The sequence below is a fragment of the Copadichromis virginalis genome, linkage group LG6 (assembly GCF_057382275.1).
Source record: "Copadichromis virginalis isolate Kocher_CV1m ecotype Utaka linkage group LG6, C_Virginalis_male_GT1.1, whole genome shotgun sequence".
NCBI lineage: Eukaryota > Metazoa > Chordata > Actinopteri > Cichliformes > Cichlidae > Copadichromis > Copadichromis virginalis.
The window spans coordinates 37,746,877-37,770,826 of record NC_140623.1 but is presented as its reverse complement, the minus strand read 5'-3'; the positions used below and the strand labels follow the sequence as shown (position 1 = coordinate 37,770,826).

The window sequence follows — 23,950 nt, the reverse complement described above, 5'->3', positions numbered from 1 at the left end:
CCAAGGGCAAGATTTTGAGTCAAGACTAGTAAAAGAATTGTGTGAGTTTGCAGGCATTCAGAAGAGCCGTACAACCCCTTACCATCCGAGGGGAAATCCAGTGGAGCGATTTAACAGGACGTTGCTGGCAATGTTGGGGACCTTGGAGACAAAACAAAAAACAAGGTGGAAAGAGCATGTGAAACCGCTGGTTCACGCCTATAATTGTACCAGGAACGAGGTTACAGGGTTTACTCCTTACGAACTCATGTTCGGTAGAACACCTCGTCTACCTGTGGACCTGGCGTTCAATTTGCCACTGCGGGAATCCCAGCAAAAGAGTCACTCACAGTACATTAAGTCACTCAAATCGAGATTGGAGGAAAGTTTCAGTATTGCCTCCAGTAACGCTACAAAGGCTGCCGACCGAAATAAGAAACGCTTTGACAATCGTGTGATACCATCAGCATTGGAACCAGGTGATCGTGTGCTTGTGAGGAATGTCCGCCTTCGAGGGAAGCATAAACTTTCAGATAAATGGGAGGAAGAAGTTTATGTGGTTGTCCATCGGGCTGGGGACCTCCCGGTCTACAAGGTAAAACCTGAGAACAGCGATGGACCTATGCGGACCCTTCACCGCGACCTCCTCCTTCCATGCGGCCTCCTCACGGGCAGTGAGGTTAACTTGGAATCACCAGAGCAATCGCTTCCGCACAGACCAAGAACTCGGCAGCAGAACCCGGATTTAAATTCCCTCACAGAACCTCTGGTTGAGGATGAGGACACAGGAAGCTTGGTTTCATTGTATGTTAATCCTCCAACGTTGCACTTCACTGTGGAAAAACAGAATCAATTTCCAGATTCATCTGACAGTGGGAGCCTAGGACCACTGATTTTGGATCCTTCAGTTGAAGTGGAAGTGCAAGGAGAACCAGCCTCTGTGTCCAGTGTTCTTCCTCCAGCAGTGGAGTCTGGTGGTGAGCAATCTGACTCTGATGTGGAAGACATCCTACTTGAACTTGGTGAAAGTCACCCTGACAACAGAAATGGCTTACCTGAAAATTTACTTGGAAATGGAGACATACTTGTCGACATTCCTGTCGTTGCTGTTGAAGATTCTCCTGCAGAGTCTAGTGTTATTGAGCAGGACACTGACATAGGTGACGGGCTAAGACGTTCACAACGACAAAGAGCACCACCTGACCGACTTCACTATTTCACTCGTGGCAATCCTCTGATTTCCGTTGTTCAAACGATGTTGCATAGTCTTTCCGATGCATTGGGCCATAATGCTAGCCGTCCTTCGTCTGTTCACGTTGTCTAGCGTTTAACATGCGACGGGACGTGCATGGGTTAAGGCGGGGAGGATGTAACCCACATAAAAAGAGCTGCATCTATAACTAAGCCGAAATTTTAAATTCCAATTGGGAGCGTGCCCGTGAAGGCATCGCGACGCGTCATGGCGCGTGTCTGCACATGCCTGTTGTGACCAATCACATTCGCGAGGCACCGATATATGCCTTCCGGGTTGTCGCCTCGAAACGACGCGGGGGAGAGGCGTTAGCGGATGGAAGCAACAGGTACGTGGGGCGAGCGCTTTTCGCTGTTTACTATCTTGGCTTGTTTTTGAATTAATTGTGGATTGCGTTCAACAGTATTTTGATACCGCCGTGGGTAGATGCGTGGGGCTCGTATGTGACATCGCACGTAGTGAATGGTGAGTGAGTCTGAATGTTTGTTTGTGTAACCTGTATCAGTATGCCAGTGCTATTAGCTGATGGGATGGCTGAGGCTTACTGCATTACTACTGCTCTCACTTTATGTGGCTGTAGTTTTGTTATTTGAGATTGTCATTTGTTTTAATTCATTACAATGGTTGGATATGTATTTGTTGTATTTTCTCATGGATTTTATGTGTACACTGGAACTAAAGCTAGCTTGGGAAGTTTAGATGAATTTTGCTAATAGTGGTTTTGTGATTATAGTGCAGGCTAGTGGTGCTCTGGAGAGACCACAGCGACACCACTACTTTGGATGGCGAGCTAGGCCCAACGAGCCAGAACCCCAGCTACAACTTCCTGCGGTCTGGTAGGAGGCTGCTGCGGCCTACACTCTCCCCTCTTGGTTTAGTCCCCTAAATCTCACTTCTGAGATTTCAGCTTTGGAATCTTAGTGCTGATCATCCTACTTCAAATTTCAACCTGTCTAGACTGTCATACGCGTTGGATTTATATCACTCATGAAATAAACTTTATGGACATTGTTGCCAGAGGTTGGACGAGGTTCCTGCACTGCCGTGCAGCGGATATTTTACAAGCTTGAATTGTTTTATTTTTTCCTTGTCTGCAGATTTTGTAAATATTGGTGTTTGGTAGTTGCACTTTGTTTTCACTATAAATAACATTTGTAATCACAATATCTGTGGTTGTACGTTTATTGTACTTTACTCACCTCCTAGAGCCGAATCTGATATCTTCTGAATTAGCCCAACTATTCATAACCAACTTAAATTATTTTAGCTTATGTACTTGCTACACAATTCTTTTTAGAGTTGAAGATTTTATAAATCAAACATTATTACCATACTTTCTTACATGACATACTGTGTGGAAGTATGGCAGATACTCATCCAACATACATTTATACATTCTGCAAGGAAAAAAAGCAATAATTATAATGAGTAAAATGGCTTCAAGACAACCATCAAACTACTTATTATCACATTAAATGCACTGTATAATTTAAAGTCCTGGGTAACATCAAAACTGCAAAAATTATGTATATAACAACCAATCTCATTCAGAAGCTGTCACAAATGAGACCAAATTATCATGACTTGAGAGGAATCCTTATCCTCAAGCCAGTAGTAAGGACTAATGTAAAATATTACAGCGTTGCAATCACAGGAGTTTGCATAACAATTCTATGAATGAAGTGAACAAAGTACATCAATACATAATTTCACGTTTGTTCAAAAACAACTAATTGCATGAATAAGGGAAATGTTCTTGTCAGTGATTGATTTGTTTCGTTGTGTTCTTTTGAAGCCTCGTCTTCATTTTTTTGTTTGATCAATAAGACAGAAAACTAAGCTGAATGTTTTCATCAAGATTGTATTTTAGTGAAAAGGAAGTAGGTCTCAATAAGTGTTAAAATTCTGCCTGCTCCTGTTTAGGTATAGTATGTACATATTGTGTAAAATTTACAATTATTTCATATTGTTTCTCATATATCGTACATGTGTAAGGATTGTCATGGATGGTACCGTTGTTTTCACTGCACTTTGCCTTTGTTTTCTTGATCTAAAAACAGTGTATATTATATGAAGAATAAAAAAAACAAATAAAAAAAACTAATTTAAAAATTTATTCCAGCCAAACCTGCCTTGCTCCTTCTCTCAGTTATACCGCTTCCAAGCATATCTTGATATAAATGATCAGTTTTGGCTATTCAAAACAAAGATATTGGGCCTGTACTACAAATTGAGTTACCCTAACACTGGCAACGGGGATAAATGGTCACACTAAGGCTAAGTCCACACTTACACGGGTATTTTTGAAAACAGAAATTTTCTGTTTTGGTTTTTTTTTTTAAACATCCCCTCCACACGTGCAGTTTTGAAAAAATATCTCCGTCGACATGTAAACGCTAAAAACGAAATGTTGGATAATCAGAAGTCGAGAAGCCTGTGAAGGAAAGGGTAAACAGGGTTTTGTACCCTCACAAAACCTTAAGTACTTCTGAAAAGTTTGTTTTTCTGGAAACGTGGCGCACAGCATGATGTCAAAAATGGCGCACCCCTTTGATGTTGCGTGAGTCTGCTAATAAAATTTAGAAGAAGAATACGACATTGCACGAGTAAATCTCAGTTTTCCTCGTCTACACCTAAACGCAAAAACAGATTTTGAAAATCTCCACCCTGGCAGGAGTTTTTAAAAATCACCGTCTTCAGTGACCCATAATGCCGTTTACATGTGGACGAAAGGCCCAAAGGCATAGAAAAATCTGCGTTTTCAAAAATACCCGTGTACGTGTGGACGTAACCTAAGACTGTCATCAAATCACCTTGGTCCACCTGGGCTTGTCCCTCGATATTCACATGAAAGGGGTGGTTTTGGTAGCATCTCACCTGTCTAAAAGAATTGTTTCACAGATAAACTCTTCTTTCAAAGAAAAGAACTGTAAATGCTTCAGCATATGAAGGCATTTTGGAAAATTTCTTGCTCCTAACTTTGTGGGAATTGTTTGGGGATGGCCCCATTCCTGTTCCAACAGGACTGTGCATCACTAATATTTATATCGCCATAAAGCCATGGATGAGCGAGTTTGGCATGGAAAAACTTGGCTGGCCTGCACAGTCCTGATCTTGACTCGACACATCATCTTTAGGATGAATTAGAGCAAAGACTGAGAGCCAGGCCTTCTTGTCTATGGATTTTTCTATCATAACTTCTGCAAAAATGGCTGTTTCCATAGAGCAATGCTGGAGCTCTGTCCAAGTAACAATCACATTCTTCATCATCTCCCTGACTAAGGCCCTTCTACCCCAATTGGTAAGATTGGTGGGTGTCCAGCTCTTGGAAGAGTCTTGGTGGTTCTAAACTTCTCACATTCATAAATGATGGAGGTCACTGTGCTCATTGGAGTCTGTTATGTCCCCTGGCTAGTCTAGGGGGTTTGAAGGGACGAACATAAAGGTGGATAGTGAAGAAGTAGCCAAGATGGTAGTTTTAAAAAGGTTTATTTAATGCTAGTGATGAAATTTGGGTTCAGACTGAGGTATAACTTCAGGGAGAGCCAAGGCCAACATAACAAAAAAAACATCCCTGGTGTGAAAATAAAAGAAACTTACCTAACTCCAAAGAAAACCAAATATACAACCTATAACCATAACCTACCTAACAACACATAAACAGGAGAAAACAGGGTGTCAAAACAATAGGCAGCTCTCCCCTACAAGCAGTCTGAACATGAAAACAAAAATGCACATACAGGTCACAAAGGCATGCAAGCCTGTACAGGCATGGCAACCAAAATGGCCAGAGGGCACAGAAACACAGCTCCACAGGCCTTAAGTAGTGCTCTGCTGATTAACAATTAGCTGGACTCTGAGCAGCATCCAATCAGGACAGAAGAGGTGGAGCCTAGACAAAACATAAGGAGTTAGTTGAGAGAAGAAAACCAACATCATCCTGTGGGATGTAACAGAGCCTTTAATTCTGCAGATTTCTTTTCTGTACTGTTCTGTAGATCTGTACCTTGACACAATCCTGTCTACAATTCCTTGGACTTCATGGTTTGATTTGTACTATGACCTGTCAACTAAGCGGCCTTATATAGACAGGTGTGCGCCTTTCCAAATCATGTCTGCTGAATTTATCACAGGTGGACTTAAATCAGGTTGAAGAAGCATCTGACAGATGATCAGTGTAAATAGGATTCACCTGAACATGAATGCTTGTGTCCATGTTATATTTCAGTTTTTTATTCTAAATAAATTTGCATTAATTTCAAACTTTTCAGTTTGTTATTATGGAGTATTGTGTGTAGAATTTTCAGTTGAAAATTAATATATTTTGGAATAAGCCTGTAACATTACAAAATGTGGAACAAGAAAAGTGCTGCAAATTTTCTGTATCACCAAATGAATGCATGTTTCAGTCTGTGGTTTTGCTAAGCTACAGCTTAAGAATTTGCACATATAAAACACATTCCCCCACTAGAGGATGTATATTGTCCTTAAAACATGCTGTAAACAAATGGCTTGTCACGTCTGGCGAGGCAGACAGCGAGGCTAAGGAGATTGAGAACCCAAGTGCAGGCAAATGGAGACGAGTGGGGACGTAAAACAAGCCTTTACTGTCGGCTTTACAAAAACTACAAACAGGAGGAACAGATAAAACTAACTAAAACCTAGACTGGGGAAAACTAAGCATAAACATATAACCTGAGGACGGAGACCAGAAGCAAGGAGTGAGAAACCAGGAAACACAGGGAAAGCTGGCAGAGGAAACATGAAGGACACACAGAGAGACTGACAAGGAACAGAAGGAAGCACACACTATATATACACACAGGGTAATGAGGAAATGGCAGACAGGCAGATAACACAGCTGAGATTAATCAGACAAGACGAGATAGAGAGGACATGTCAGTACCCGATCCGTACCGGAAACCCGATCGGTGCCACCCATGTGCAAAAGGCCACTACTTCCGCTCGAAGCATTTAATGATAGTTATGGGTCAGAGTATCTGTTAAGATGTAAACAATAATAAGTATCGCTTAAAATGTTTGCAGTAATGCATTTCAATATAATGTAGACAAAAACGGGAAAAAAAAGTTACGGATAGTTACGGATCAGAACTCATCGGTCCTTACTGCGCATGTGCAAAGTTGAGACCGTACAAATCGGGTCTACCCAATTCGTACCGTGCATGTGCAGATGTTCTCTTCTTCTCCTATTCATTTAATGGCAGTTTACTCCCCAGTTTACGAGGATACCTCCACTTGCTGACCGAGCGAATGAACCCGATTGTAAACTGAACTTTTTTTTTTCCCGCCTGTCCCATTTGGTTCTTTTGCCATCAGAATTATTGTCTAAAGGCCAAGAAAGATGCCCAACGGATTTACTTTACCAAATGGACCATCCGAGCATGGACCATCCCGGCCTTGCCATATTGGTCCATTTGATTGACCTTTGTTTTTATTATTTATTTTATTTTCACTTGCTACACACGGGACATACATGACTGGGGCAAAGAAAAGGGAGAAAGAAAGAGAGGTAGGGAAAAAAACAGCAGGGAAGAGGAACGGTGATAAAGGGGAAAAAAACAAAAACAAACAAAACAAACAGACAAAAAATACATATATCAATCACCTAGATCATCTGTTGAGAAAGAAAAAAGAGAAAACAAGCAAAAAAGGAGAGCAATATAATAAACAACATCATCACGATAATCATTGTGAATATAACAGTAAATACTAAATACTGAATATTATTGTGCAGCACATAAGATCGGATCGACAGCGCACAGTGTGCTTTGAGGTAGGAGCCAAAAAGGGTGTAGGGTGTGTCTGTGAGCACCCGTGTGTACACCTGTGAGCATGAGCGCGCTTGTATTCGAAAGGCTCCTTCATGTAATGATCTGCTAGAGCAGTGGCTCCCAATGGTTCCCAAACTGTTTTTGCTAGGCCCCCCTTTGTTTTACAAGAAAAATGTTGCCCCCCCACAAACACATTCTCCAACCGCACACACCCATATTTTGTTTTCAAACTCCATTGCGGTTTATTTCACACCTCAAAAATTTAGTAAACAATTAAGCAAATACAAGTAAACTGCAATAAATTACTCTAATAACTTTATTCTCAGCCAAACCGATTTACTCACAAACAAGTAAAACACTGAAAAAGCCAAACAATAACATTTTTAAGTTATCTAAGTGACTTATATAGCATGTTTAAGCCAAGTAGTGAAAGACCGCGGGGGTTTGAAGACGATGTGGCAGCTCAGATATTTGAAGTTTACACAGCTACATTCTCACCTGAAAATATGTTAAAAGGTTTTTTTGCGACCCAGAAAGAGAAATAAGAGTAATATTAAAACTAAGTAGCTGCCGCCATTGTTGGAAACTGGAATTGGCTGTGCCGCGCTATTCTGAGATATGTTTTTTTCAATTTTGTTGTCCTGGTGGAAAATCGGGAGAATGGTGGATTTTCGGGAGGGGCACTGAAATTCGGGATTCTCCCGGAAAAATCAGGAGGGTTGGCATGTATGGTTGTGGCAACATCATTAACCTTGTCAAGCACCTCAGAGTAAATCATATCACAGAATATGACGAGCATATGTTGAGGCGAACTGAAGAGGAGGAGAGGGACAGGTGCTGCTAGGGCGAGACAGACGTCTCTCACAGAGTCCTTTAGTGCTGCAGGCAGGCAAGGTATTCAATTAGCGCACAACTTCAGTTTTTTATTTCTACATGATAATTCTGCATTATTAAGTGATGAGTGGTATCGCACATCGCTAGTGGGAGCCCTGTCAAAACCCTGCCCATTATGCTAGCAGTGTCCAAGCGTTGTTCTTCTTTTTTTTTCCTTTTCAAATTTAATTTAGTGATACCTTGTCTGTGTGGAGAGGATTGATTGGAATAGTGATGACGATGTCCGCTATCACTGTCAATTGTCACTAAACACTTAATCTGGCTGATGAATCTTCATGTGACACATTACTAAGTATGTATTATTAGATTAGATTATATAGAACTTTATTAATCCCTCGGGTGGGTTCCTCTAGGAAGTTTGATTTCCAAAAAAAGCACAGCACCGACAGAAGTTACAGAGTTACAGAATATTATATATATATATATATATATATATATATATATATATATATATATATATATACACACACATATATATAAATACAGAGACAATATAAATAAAATATACGAAGGGGATAAATAGAATAAATAGGAATAAAAATACAAGTGAATTGCACATTTCAAGTATTGAGTCTATTGCACCGTTGACTATTTACAAAAGTATTGCACAAAAGGTATTGCACAGTGAGGTGAAGAGGCACTACAGCTTAGTTGTTCCCCCCTCCTTTGTCCTCCTGTTTCCCCTCCCTCTCCCCTCCAGAGAGGAGGTAAACAGTTTGATGGCGTGTGGGACAAAGGAGTTTTTAAGTCTGTTAGTTCTTGTCTTGGGGAGAAGCAACCTGTCACTGAACAGACTCTTCTGGTTGTTTATGGCCGTGTGCAGAGGATGCCTGGCATTGTCCATAATGTCCATCAGTTTCTTTAATGTCCTTTTCTCTGCCACTGTCACCAGAGTGTCCAGCTTCATGCCGACCACAGAGCTAGCCCTCCTGATCAGTTTCTCCAGCCTGGATGAGTCCTTCTTTGCTGTGCTGCTCCCCCAGCACACCACAGCATAGAAAAGTACTCCATCTATTAAGTCTGTAATTATGCGCCATTCTTCCTATTTTACAGCGCTTTTATTCAATCAGGGAGGAAGTGATGTAACATTTGCGCATGCGTGGTACGGATCGGGTTTCCGGTACGGATCAGGTAGTGACAGAAAGCAAAACTCAAAAAACTGAACATGGGTCACGAGGCTGTCAAAGTAAAACAGGAACTACATGAATGTAGAGACAAGGATGTCAGGAGATAACACAGGGGACACCAGGGAGACACAGTAACACCAAAACACTAGAAATCATAAATAAATAACTATAAACTAAGTAAATCGAAGAACATTAATAATGACAAAACATAAACACGGATTCACTAGCTTCGGGACCATGACAGGTTCAGTGAAAACGCAATTCTTTCAGACCTGCTCTGGAGCAGGTAAGAGGTGAGCCAACTACGCAGTACAGAAAACCCAGTGGTAACCTTGAAATCACCTGGATGAGAATAAATTTTGCTTTGTAGTACAGGTATATCAAATAGGAATGATGCAGATGTCATTACAGTGCATCAAAACAATATTAGGCAATGTTAATAACAGATGACAATCTGTTTCTTCCAAAGAAACCAGCAGGAAAACAAGATCTAAAACAAAAGCCCTTTAAAAGTTAAAAAAGGGGAAAAAAATACATTGAATGCTTGTTATTAATTGAGTATATTTATTATAAGAAATTCTGTAGAGAAAAGCTTGATAGCATGTGTTTCATGAATAATAAATATAATTAACTTTAACAGATGAAATACTTTGTTGTAAACTGTTTTCTATTGTTGTACCTTTTTAAGTCACCTATACTGCAGCTTCCTTTACAAAGTATGCTCCACTATATGCAATAAACTGACAACTGAGTATTGCATTTGACATTTGACATATTATACATACCAGCACAAAAACCTTGGTTAGCATAAGAAACAATATTTTTGGAATTTACTCACTAGGAACAGTGGAAAAATGCATATAGTGTTTAGATGAATTTTTTATTTCTTTTTTTATGCAAATGTTTGTGTGTGTGTGTTTTTTTTTTTTTCAACAGAGTACACATGCAGAGATCTTCACCATGGGAAATCAAAACAGTCTTTATTAACAACAGAATGGTTGGGATAACATGTTCTATTTTGAAAGAAACCTGCATATCAGTTGTATGAAAATGGTTTATATCAAAGCTGCCTTCCCTGGTTGAATCCTGCATGCCATGTGAGCTACTAGGATCCATCCACAGAATATCAAAAGCTCTTCTCACGGTCTGACCTTAGATCTTACCCATATACAGATAATTTCAATTTTCTTTCCATTTCCTGTCCCTGATCTGCTTTGGTATGTTGTTTCTGGAGAGAATCATAATTAAAACTTTATTATGTTATATTTTCTGCCACCCTGTGCTGCTTTTGGTAGGCTTGGTTGGCCATTTCAGAAATGAACTGACTTAGTCTGTGTTCATAAAATTTGTAAATGAATTTGCAAGTTTGCTCACTTGCAAAGAAATGATGGAACGTTAACTAAACAAACAAACAAACAAACAAATTGCATACCAGTTATAAATTGAGGTTTGAATTGAAGAAATAGACAAGTGCAAAAAATGCAAAACAATTTATACTTTGAAGTAATTTGTTTTTTCTAGATTTTTAGTTGATATTCTGTCTCTCTCCAGTAAAAATCACCGAATTTCCCAGAGGAACCCACCCGAGGGATTAATAAAGTTTTATCTTATCTTAGCTTAGCTTAAAAAGGAACTACCATTAAAAATTAGACTGTTGATTTCTTTTAAGTGAGCAAACTTACAGAGTCCACAGGTGATCAACCAATTATTTCTCCCATTCTTTACTGTCACATTAAATTTTTTTGATACCCACCATAAGACTCACACATTTAGAATACATCGTTTAGCATGTCCCTGTTTATGCTAACCTTGAGTCATCAAACACACTTTTCCTTTTGTGCTGAGGACATGCTAGGCCATTTCATGGTCAAACATACAGTATCAGTAACCCATAGGACTGTTTTCAGCTAGATTAGCTAAGCACCTAATTTATGCAATGATCTGATTGTATGCATCCCTTTTTCAAGCCAGTGAGTGATTGCAAACTTAACCCCATGATACACTTTGACTGACAGCCCTCTTATTGTATACTGCAGTAGAACAGTGAAAAGAAAATATAAAAATTCACAAGCTTTTCTGAAAAGAAAAAAACTCAAAGGAAATATAAATGAGAATATAAATAATTAAAAATGAAAGTTTAATGGGAAAAGAGATAATCAGGAAAATTTGTATAAAAAGTAATAAATGCAGAGGAAACTTAAAATTCAAATAATGATTTACCATATTCTATAAATCCATTAATGTCATTTCTAGTCTTTGTCATTTTATCATTTTTATTTTTTTCAGACAGACTCTAACCTAACATCCTCCATCATGTTGCCTTGCTGATCACAACACTACTTCTTACTTTTTAGTCTTTAGTTAGTTTTTGTATTAGACACATCCATCAAAAGACATCAGGACTGCCAGCAATTGGTTGTCCAGGGGGAGTTATTAGCAAGGAAAACAGATCTGGTAACTAGTATTTTCCTGTATTTTGTTGGGACTTCATAAAATATTTTCACTGGGTCAGTATCCAACATGCCTGCTGATTTTCAGTGTAAACAGTAAAATAATTACTCAAAGTGACAAGAAATCCACATTATGATGTGCTGTTGCTTGCTTTGCAACAGTCAGAGCATAAAAGATGACCAGCAGCTCTGCCTGCGTAATTTCTGTTTCTTAATATAGAGGGAGTTCATGTGGACACATCCTTATCTAACTTTAGAGCAATGCACTTATCATAGCTAAAAATCAGTCATTCCTTGAAGTTTTATTTAATAAACAAATTGATAAAAAGAGAGATTTTCTTGAAATGTCACTGTATAAATTAAGCAGTGGAGAATCTTTTGGATTAATAAAAAGAACAGACTGAAAACTGGCGAGATGCACTTGCTAAAATATTTTGTACATTATGCATTTTTTTTTAAATGTAGATCTTGACACATTGCATTTATGTCACATTCTTATGTGGCTATCTGGTGAGAAAAGATATAGGCCATCTGTCAAACTCCACAGACTGATGCTGAAAAAGACTGACAGTTGAACACAAGTCTATATAGCCCAAAATTTCTTTTCTGACTTTTATCAAAAATGTTTTCTAGCATATGGATAAACAGATGGATAAATCGACTGACCAATGGATAGCGGAGAGGGGTCTTAGCACCATTTGTCACACGTAACTGCCAAAACTCTACTGTTTCCATACACATACAGTGAACACATTGTGAATAACTACCAGAAGCTGCAACAGACTTCAGTTTTGCATAAGAGGAAAATAATCAAATCGCAACACTCTGGTGGTCATCATTAATTAAAAAAAAAAAAGACAGCTATAATGAAATCCCCATATGAATTAACTTGACTCAAACACTCATTTACAGCCCCTTTTCTTTCATATGCCCCCCCCATCAACCATAACTGACTGAGACAGGACTCGCATTCTCATATCATGCCTGATATAATTCAGTCACTTATTGCACATAATGTCGTCTTTGTATATATTTTTCTTACTTATTGTATATAATGTTTTCTCTTTTTGCACAGTCAATGAGCGTATCAGGACACATTTCAATGCGCGTTATACTTCTATAACCAGGGGTACACATAAGTGGTCCGCAGGTGCGCATTCACTGTCAAAATAAAAGACGCGCACCAGATAAGAAGTTGCAATGCGCGTTTGTGTACGTAAGATTTTCTGGAGGAGGACAGACATTTGTTTAGAACTCTTAAAAATGTCGAAGAAGCAAGCTTCTTTAAGCAATTACTTTGGTGTTCCTCCACCTCCAAAGAAATGTCAGGAGTCCAACCGCAAAAGAAGCGTGTATTCTTGGAAAAGTGGTTGTAGGAGGTGAGCTGGCTTCAAACAAATGATGAACGCACAGAGATTGTGAAAATCCCACTCTAGCAGACAAAAACAGTGCCTTTATGTACGCAAACGCGCGTTGCAGCTTCTTATCTGGTGCGTGTCTTTTATTTTGCCAGCGAATGCGCACCTGCGGACCGCTTATGTGCACCCCTGTGTATAACTATGCATGTGACAAATAAAAGATCTTGAATCTATATGTCCATTTTCATGCTCAAAAGTCCCACTTACTAAGGTGTGGGAATAGTCTTTGAATGACAGCTGAAAGAAAGAACTTATTGTGTCCTGCTTTTTACACATAGTGATAGAGATCTAAGTGAACTCTACAGTATGTATATAAATCTGATGAAATGTTTTCTTTCAGTCCAGTGAACATGTTTTCTTTCTTTGGTGTTGAGCTTCCCCTTTCCCCCTTCAGATCCTTGGCATAACAAGAAAGAGTGATCAATAAGAACTGGGGACATTATACTTAGTCTTTTTGGCAATTTTTTAAAAATGCTATGAGCTGAACATTCACTACACCTACACTTTGGCTGTCTGTACTTCTTGTAAATACCTCTGTACGCAGGAGATAATGTGCCATTTTGCTTCTTTTCCAAAGGTTTGTGCAAAAAGGAGCCATGCCAAAAAAGCATGCCAAACTGGCATCACACAGTTGTATTAAACACTTTTTCAGGAAAGAGCTGCACACATAGAGGCCCATATAACAAGTTTGTCTTGGTAAAAAAAAAAAAAAAAAAAAAGGTTTGGGGAGATTTTTCTGTGAGTTCATGAAGCACTGCACTCCTCTATGCACTTATAATATGTGCAGTTATAATGACCTCATATCATATATAAGTTGCCTAAAGTGCATAATTAATGCTTAACCTTTTTTTGCATGTGATTTATAATTCTGCCACCCATTTATTTTATAGATGAAGCCTGTGAATCTATTGACGAAACATAAAAAGATAATGTAATACAGTACAGATACAAAGAAAACCATAAAATAGAAAGTAAAAAACAGAGATTAAAAATGGAAATAAAAATAGAAAAAGCAATTGCAGTTGAATATATAATAGCATGTTCAATGTTTTAATAGTACAATATTGTCTTAAGTGAAAGAACAAAGTAAAATTGTACGTTATTGCAAAGTACCGTGATGGAAACAGCATTTGCCTCCTTCCTGATTTCCTTCTCTTTTAAACACTTGCATGTTTAAGATAATCAAAGATAGTTTAATGTTAGACAAAGATAATCCAAGTAAATGCAATTGTGTGTGTAAATTGTGTGTTTGCTGCATAACCCAAGTATGCTTGATCTTCAGAGCACAAACTGACAACCAGGGGTTCTCCATCAGGATAAGAGAAGCATTCATGGTTCACTTATGGAAAGTCATCCAGGTGGTAAAGCTGCAAAGACCATAACTTTAACTGTTGGCATGATTTTCTGTTTTTTAGGAAATTTAGTTTCATGCCAGATCTAATAGGGCAGAAACTCATTGCTGAAAGAACAATGCTGACTTTAACTGAGGAAAGTGTAGTTCTTTAGATGTTCCGGGTTCTTTTTGGAGCTGCTGGATGAGTTGTTATTGTGCTGTTGAAAACATTTTGGTAGGCTGGCCTTTTTCTGGAATGATTCACCACTACTCCACATTTTCTGGATAATGAATTCTTTGACTTCTGGAATTCATGTAGCCACACATCTGAAAGCATATTGATTTGCTCTCCTGATATTTAGACTGTAGTATTGATATTTTAACCTTTGCCTCACTGAATACCAGAAGCCAAAGAAATGGCTTTTTGATCTTTTTCAGACAGAGAATTTGTCAATCATCTGTTTCTGTAGATTGTGGCATGATGTGTTTCATTTGGAGATCTGTTAGCTCTGTTTTTACTTCATGAAACAGGCTCCAATAAAGTAATTTCTTGATTCAAACAAGTCTGGCAGTAATCAGCACTGGATATGGCTGCTGAAATTATACTTAGCATTCCAAAAAATATAATGACAGTTAATGAGGAAGAGGACGTTGGGGGGGGGGGGGGTTTCCCGGGTACAGTAGGTGTTTCCATAGTAATGATTAGCACATTCGGTTGCCAAAGGGAAGAGTGCTGGTTTCAATCCCTCTGGAGAGACAAATTCCCTTTAGGGCTGCACCTGGAGTGAAGCTGCCAAATGAATTGTTTAGTAACCCCTAATGATGAGTAAGCATCTAAAGGTAGCTTAAAATTTAAAACTGCATTTTATATTTAATTGGGTTAAAAAAGAAATAAATAAGTAAAATAAAGTTTGTCTTAAGGTATCTCATAAGAAGTCTTGAGCTAAACCAGAGATGTTAACAGCTCCCAGCTTAAGTGCCTCATGTGTTGGAAGAAGTTGGCTAATGCTAAAGTGCTGTCAAGAAAGCTGGAGAAGCAAAGAAAACATCTCTTCTAAAGAGAAACTTGGCACCTTTTACAAAGAGCGCTGGATCGGAACCTTAGGCAGTGAGTCCATCTGTTGGATTGCAACTTTCAAACAATGCAGTTGAGTAAAGTTTTATGCCAGTGGCACTTATTTTAGGAAGCACTAAAAATATGCGGCTCAGACCCATTGTCAGTAGCATAAACTCAGCCACTTACAACATCTCGAAACACCTTGCTACCATCCTAGCACCTCTTGTGGGGAACACCCCACATCACATCAAGAACTCCACCGACTTCACCGACAAGGTCCAGAAACTTACCCTGGACCCAGATGAAACCATGGTGTCCTTTGATGTAGTCTCTCTCTTCACTTGCATACCCACCACGGAGGCAGTGGAGACTGTCAGAAAACAACTACAAGAAGACAGCTCCTTGGAAGACAGGACCAACTTCACAACCAATCAGATTTGCACACTGTTAGACCTCTGCCTCATCACTACATATTTCAAATACAACGAGGGTTTCTACAGACAAAAACATGGCTGCGCCATGGGCTCCCCCGTGTCACCTATTGTAGCCAACCTTGAAGGAAGTGGAAAGAAAAGGTTCTTGGCTCTTTTAAAGGGAGAGTACCCAGCCACTGGTACAGATATGTAAACAACACCTGGGTCAAAATCAAAAGACAAGAAGTGGAATCCTTCACTGCGCACATTAACGCCGTGGATAAAAACATCAAGTTCACCAGGGAAGACACAAAGGACAACTGTTTGCCTTTCCTGGACTGCGCTGTGCACATTGAAGAGAACAGCAACCTCAACATTGAAGTTTACTGGAAGCCCACACACACGGACCAGTACCTCCTCTTTGACTCCCATCACCCTCTGGAACACAAACTTGGGGTAATCAGGACCCTGCACCACTGGGCAGAACATGTTCCCTCTAAGCCTGAAGGGATAAAGAAGGAACACACACATATAAAGGAAGCACTTAAAACATGCGGTTATCCTAATTGGGCGTTTATAAAGTCAGCAAAGATGCACAGAAAAGAAGATCAGACACCAGCGAGGGAGGATAAGAAAGACAGACGCAACAACATTGTCATCCCCTATGTAGCCGGTGTATCAGAGAAACTCAGGAGAGTTTTCTCCAAGCACGACATCCCGGTGTATTTCAGACCCAGCAACACGCTCAGACAGAAACTGGTTCACCCGAAAGACAAAACTCCTAAACACAAACTTAAGAATGTGTTGTATGCTGTACAGTGCAGCGAGGAATGCCCAGACCTCTACATCGGAGAGACCAAACAGCCACTTCACAAGCGCATGGCACAACATAGAAGAGCCACCTCCACAGGACAAGACTCAGCAGTTCATCTGCATCTAAAGGACAAAGGTCACTCTTTCGAGGATGCCAACGTTCACATTTTGGACAGAGAGGACAGATGGTTTGAAAGAGGAGTGAAAGCCATTTACGTCCACTGTGAGCGACCATCTTTGAACAGAGGCGGTGCTTTACGACACCAACTGTCTGGCATCTATAATCCAGTTTTGAGATCCCTTCCCAGGCACCTTAACGCCCACTCACATCCTGGGCCATCTGACCTCAGAAAATCACATGATAGGGTTTCACAATGAGCTCACCCGAAACCCTGGCTGATTGTCACCCACACCCGCTTTCACACCTTGGCTCATGTGATTAGGTAGAGGATCATCAGGGGGTCCTTTGTCCCTCTTTGGGGGGAAACTCCCACTGGGTTTAAATCTGGGACTCTCCACCATTTGACCCTTAGAACTGAAGAAGCTTCTCGGATGAGAGGTGAAACGTCTTCAAGCAACTCAAAGAAGTCCAGACGCTTTTCTTTCCAAGCTCCTTAGACTAGAATAATGTATATAGTATAACATGACACTAAGTTTGTCAATATGGCAAGAGCCAATAAATGCATAAAAGATGCAAGGAAAACAATGTAATTTTAAGGGAACATTGTCAAACGTACAAGCAGTTGTTGAAGTGAATGAAATTCCAGAGTAGATTTGTTTCCATGGAGACCCTTCTTTGTTAGCCATGTAGTTGTCTAGCAAATTTGTAATACCGCGGTGTTTGTGTGAATGCACGCCAGTATCTGTAAGAGGGTTTTTGAAGGTGCATGCATGGTTGTTGCCAATTCACAGCAAGCCCTAGAGAGTGTGCTATTATACATAAAAAGATCACTGTTGCATATTCAGATGATCTGTCCCAGGGGGGTCATTAAAAGGCATGTTTCGAAGGAGCCAGCTATCTCACATTGCTGTTAATGAGCTATGGTTATGGCTTTATTAAAACTAACACTTGTTCACCAGTCTTTATGTGGACATTCCTATGGAGGATAAAAAAGAAACAGAAGTATGGAGAGTTAAATTACTCTGTTCTTTAGCTGTGACTTGGTTTAGTTGCACACAGAGGAAAATTAATGAGCTCACTCAGCTTACTGCCAATCAGTTCTGACAGACTTTTGAATATGAAGCGTGCATTAACTGTGCAGTGTCAGAACCAGCCTTGATATTTTAGGAAAGGATATGTGCTGCCAACCTCATAAGTGATATGAGACACTTGACAGCATTGTAATTCAGTGCGATGGGAAGCTAGCCATCCGTCGGTCAGTGACAGAGCTCTAATTGTGGTGCAGCAGCTGAAAGCCTGTTGACAACCATTTCCATGCATTAGTGAGAACCACTGTACTTTGGTTCCATTAAAACAATGTCTCTCCAGCCACTCCTGAGCTAACAGAGCACAATGTTTTGAATCTGATAAACTGAAACTATAAAACACAGCAAACCTAAAGCATTAACATACAGCTAGGTAAAATGTATACTCATAGCCTCTGTAAACAAATGAATGGATGATTTTAACAGTGCTGCTTTCATTTGATTTGTAACATTTAACATGTACTGTTAAGAGTGCCTTTTTTTTTCTTTTGCATTCTGTTTGATGTGAGTCATTTTGAATTTAAGCACCCAGGTGACTTCTGCAGCACAGTGAAGGCATATGGTAAACTCATAGAGCTTATTTTTCTGTGTTCTGTGTTGGCAGCGTAAATTTCTTTACCTGTCTGCTGCTCTTTATCTTTTGATCTTTTCTCATTTCCTAACTGTGTGTTTGTGTTATGGTGCACAGAGTTTCCTCTTGGGGGAATCAAGCATGAGTAAAAAACATCTGCTGGGGTCATCTCACCCTGTTGTGCAGCTTACAGTATGTTCTTTAAGTAATGCATTTTCCTTACAAGATAAACCAATAAGGACAAATTACAGTTAACTTTGAGTTAGCGATGAGTTGACTTTGAGTTGTCTAAACAAATTGCCTCAATGTTCTCACCCACTACCCACTATCACCCATCACTGCCACTAGCTGATTAACACAATAGTTTATCTGGTCTGAAACTATTGCTAAATACAAAACTGACACAGTTATTTTCTCCTTTTATAATGCTGCACTATACTTTTTCTTTTAAATAGGATGTGTCATGTTTGATCACTTCCTTGCCTCACCTGGTTTGTGAAATTAAAATCATGTGAGACTATGCAACAGGGAGTCATCAAGAGGGATTCTGATCTCTTCAGCAGTCCCTTTTACTGCCAGCAGTTAAATGCCTCACCAGCAAAGAAAGCAGGACTGCAGAAAAACAGAAATGCTTTCATCCAAGCAATACTGTGTTTTCCTCATTGTCAGAGGTAGCTTCAGGTTGGGTTCAGGGTCAGATACACAGAGCTTAGGAGAAACATGCCCTGTTCGTCACATCTGCAATTATCCAGATCCACTGAAGAATAGCTTTAACAGACCTATGTTCTGTGCTTACACCAAATGGCAGTCATTCTTGGCAGTTCACACATGCAGGCAGATCTTCTATGCCAGAGGCAGTGTGCTCCACATGGTGGTAGATAAAACCTGTCTGGTGGAGGGCCACCACTGTGGACATGCCAGGACAAGAGAGGAGAGTGCAGCCCACAAAGCCATTTCTTGGCTTTTGTAGTGGGTGCATGAAGAGCATTTTGAAAAGAGGCATACAGAGCCAGCTCCTTGGGTTGGGATCATTCTGACTGGGTCAAATAGTGCTACAGTCTTTATTTAGGTACATATCTCACAGCATCAGACCTGCAGTTAAATTTGCCATATTATGTGCGTGTGCATTTGTATTTGACAATTTTATTTCATTTACAAGTAAATGACTATTGCAGTAACTTTGAGTGATTTGAGTACTTTAAAAGGCATAATCACTTCTTAAGCTTCGATTATAGTTTCGGCATCCATGAGTCTACTACTGTCTGCTCGTGTCTGAGTGACATAAATTTCATCCTCAGATGGTGAGTTTAAAGGTCCTTGCTGATGTTTGTATGCCTCCCTGTTTTTTTGTGACCACGTGGACTTCTCTGTGCCAAATTTACATTACAATACACCAATTATGCATGGACTCCATTCGGTGGACTTCAAACTGCCTTCAAAGAAGGCTAAACATAACAGAAATGAGTACTGTTATGTACCACTGGTGGTGGTCAGAGGGCCTGGTGGCGCCTATGTCCGGCAGCCTCGCCTCTGTCAGTGCGCCCCAGGGCAGCTGTGGCTACAATGTAGCTTGCTATCGCCAGTGTGTGAATGTGTGTGTGAATGGGTGAATGACTGAATGTAGTGTAAAGCGCTTTGGGGTCCTATGGACTAGAAAAGCGCTATACAAATGCAGGCCATTTACTTGGCTGATGGTTCTCCAGCGCTCTGTGTCTGTAATGAAGTACAATCAATCACAGTCAAATGGTACAAAAGCGGATCAATGTTATGAGTAGAGCTAGTAAAAAAGTAGTAAAGCTTAAACTTTTTTTTCCTGACAGTAGCTTAACGTTGTTTTGGTCCTGACAAAAAGAGACAATAGTAAAACTTTCACTCTAATGCCAATGAAAACATCAAATGGTAAATGGCCTGTATTTGTATAGCGCTTTTACTAGTCCCTCCTGGGGACCCCAAAGCACTTTACACACCCAGTCATCCACCCATTCACACACTGGTGGAGGCAAGCTACAGTTGTAGCCACAGCTGCCCTGGGGCAGACTAACAGAAGCGAGGCTGCCATATTGCGCCACCGGCCCTTCTGGCCAACACCAGTAGGCAGTAGGGTGAAGTGTCTTGCCCAAGGACACAACGACCGAGACTGTCCGAGCCGGGGCTCGAACCGGCAACCTTCCGATTACAAGGCGAACTCCCAACTCTTGTCGGTTTTGGCTTGTTGTTCTTAAATTGGACATACGTTTGTCAAGTTTTATTTTATTTTATTATGTTCTTTATAGAAGAGAATGATTTTTAGTTGGTGCTTTTTGATAACATTTCCAAAGTCAAGTACTGTTTTCAAAGATTTTTATGAAAGTATTCTTATTAATTGAGTTTTTACTCGAGTTTATTTCTGAACTGCTAACACCTTTAAGTAATCATCTGTGTGTGTGTGTGTGTGTGTGTGTGTGTGTGTGTGTGTGAGTGAGAGAGAGAGAGAGAGAGAGAGAGAGAGAGAGAGAGAGAGAGATAATTACTTCATATTAATTTTTTATGCCAAATGGGTTGGAAAACAGGTCTGTTCCTTTCAGAACAGCAACTTCTACTGTTCAGTCTTCGTAATTGATGTGTAATAAAGAAAAGTGTTAAATGAAATCACAGAGGACTAATTATTTATCTTCATTACTTTTTAACAGAATAGTCCATTTAAAATCCATAAACACAGTATGCAACAGTATGTGAAGCAGAATATGTTATTTAGTTAATATTTCTTTGAATTACTTGCTTTTTAAAAGGTACATTGATATGTTTTCACTTTGCCTGTCTTCCTGCACCTAGGGCTCCATTTGAAGTGAAATTGGACTATCACATCCTTCATTGCTTTAGTTGCTTCTCTCTCTCTCTCTCATGTGGAAAATCAGTGGTTGAGCGTCAGCTGTCAATCATAAGGGATGACTGGTTTCTGCCTATGATGCTTATCAATAATGAAATGGACAATTTACCTGCCTCTAGGTCTATCTCTCACAGCCTCGCTGTCGCTCTAACTTTGAAATGGAACAATTTGCTTTATTGCTGACATATAGTATGCTGCCTGCAACACTATATCAGCCTTGGTGTGATTTTGTTTGAGCTCATGCTTTATCAATCCATATGTTACCACTTGTCATCCACTGCAGGGGTGCCTGTCTGCCGGGTTTCTCATCTGATGAAAATGCTACCCCTGATATAATTCAAATGCCTATTTATGCCGGTTCAAGCAGCTCCAACATTTGTGTACCACAGGAGGAACAAAGGCACTACTTTCATTAAGCTGTGATATCATAAAGCTAGCTGTTCATGTTCCCATTCTTCGAATTGATAGGTCACCAGATTCTTTGTGATTAACCATCTCTGTGCTGTGTTACAATGGTTCTCGTTGTACGCTTTTTATGGGGGTTTGTAGTACATATTAAATGCTTGTCATGTCAGCACGAATGGAAAGCAAACTCAGCTGGAAGAAACTTGGATATTAAATTTGCATGACTATGTAATTTTGATATATTCAGTGTTGGATTAAGACTACTGTGTCAATATTGAAGCCATACAAGGGTTTTAACTATGTTAGCATAATGACCTAATGTATTTTCTCACACAGCTGCTGAGCGACTTGTTCATTTGCAACTTTGGGGGCACATTTGTAAGCTCCGGGACTTACCAAATGTTGGCAAACTCACAGAGCAGTCTTCCTTCCTTTTCACTTAGTGTCTATTAGCTTTTACAAATGACCTGCATGCTCAACAACGTGCAATGCCTCCTCAGCTTCCGCTGATTGAATATGAAATGACTTCAAGGGCAAATAGAAGATAACAGCGAGAAAGAGCTAGAGATAGTGAGAGACAGAGAGAGAGAGAGCGAGAGACATTTCTTTCATGCGATCCTTCATTCTGGCTTACAGGTCCCTGTGGGTGATTGGTGAGAAAACCAATAATTTGGGTCCTGACTGAATACGTATGTCAGCAGCTTGAGCTGTGAAAACTACCAGTGGCTTATTGGAATGTATGGGTGGAAAGGAGGGTGTTAATGCCCGAGTTTATTGGCTCCAGCCCAAAAAAACGAGAGCCCATCCTTTTACGTTATGCATGCCTGGCTTGGCTGGTTAGTATTTGCTGTGCATTAGTTGGCTTCAGTCTTTGGAGACTGGCAGCGTCTGCACACAATGTCTTGCTCTACCGAGTGAGAGAGTATGAGGACATGCGCAGAGCAAGCGATAGCAAGGACCAAAAGTGATAGGATAATAAAATGAAATGAAAGGAGTAGTTATAGAAACCTGGAGGAATAGTTAGAATAGGTGTTCATTTAAATACACGCAGAGTGAGGTGCAAATAAAATAAGATCAAATGATGCATAGACTGAGATAAAAAAAAATGAGCAAGACAGAACAACAGAAACAGATATGAGTGATGTGACGTGAGTCTGGAGTTATTAACTGACAGAGAAAAGAACACAAAGGTCTGAGATCTGAGTCCAGCCCTTTAAGAACATGACTGCACACCAAATCCATTTTAATCATTTTACAAGATACACAAACAGGTGCTTGATAGAGAATGACATTGTCCCTTTCTGGTATGTGACATTGTAACAGCATCACATACTTCTGTTGTTGGATAGCTTTTTCATTTGTTATTTTCTTTATATTTAGGTCAAAGGAGTGGAAGACAAGCCTGAATAAGGGTGTAAGAAGTGTCACTGGAACTTCAAAGAGGTTCAACATGATGCAATTGGATGCAATGTGATGCCAAACTCTAGTAACTGGGCCCGAAGAAGCAGGTATTTTAACATAGGGCAACAAATTCTGCCTAATAGTGTGGGCAGAAACCACAGGACATCATTATCTCAAACTGATCCTCATGATATTCACAGTTAGGCTTGGAACGTGGCTTGATTTAAAATCCATTACAAGTGCTCCTCTGCAGCTCCTTTGCAAGAGAGTCCATGTCACAAGACTAACATTAGAATGAACTGAAATTGGGGTGCAATTGCCTGACACCAAATAATTTGCCTCTGCAGATGAGAAATAGAAGGATAACATGAAATTGTGATTAGAACCGTGACATGAAGCAACCACTTATATAGTGTTCTAAGAATAGAATACAGAGGAGTAATTTTACTGGAACAAAGACAGAGTAACATGTTTTTACTTGCCTGAGAACACTGATATTTTTTTCAGCATGTTTCCTTATTTTGCTGTTTGATTGTCCAGAGGTTAGAACTTCATAGCCAAAAGCTTTGAGTCATTTAATACATCTGTGAGTGTTGTTTAATTATAAATGAAATCCTCTTTTCACCAAACTGCCTCTAGTTATTATGTTCAGGAATTAATTTGGAACATGAAAAAGCCGGTATCATTGATTCTGGCTGCAAGAGGTCCACTTTCCTTAGAGATAAGCTGCCTATCAGGAGTTGTTGGAAATTATTAGTTTCTCCATCTGCAACTGATTGATGTTGAAGTGAAGCAAGGAAATGAGGCAGAGGGAAAAAAAGAAACACATAAAAAGAACACAGACAGAGATCAGCGTTATTTGTCTTGCCCACATGCATGACAACACTTTGTTGTTTGTCATATTGTAGGCCAACATTTTGAAGAAAGCTGACCTGCATATACACAAGGAGAAGCTTTTGTACACTTATTTACC

General features: G+C 39.8%; 1 pseudogene; it reads left to right on the top strand.

Moving 5' to 3' along the window:
* The first annotated feature begins 15,443 nt into the window (after positions 1-15,443).
* On the top strand, positions 15,444-17,022 carry LOC146708419 (uncharacterized; annotated as a pseudogene).
* The last annotated feature ends 6,928 nt before the right edge of the window (positions 17,023-23,950 follow it).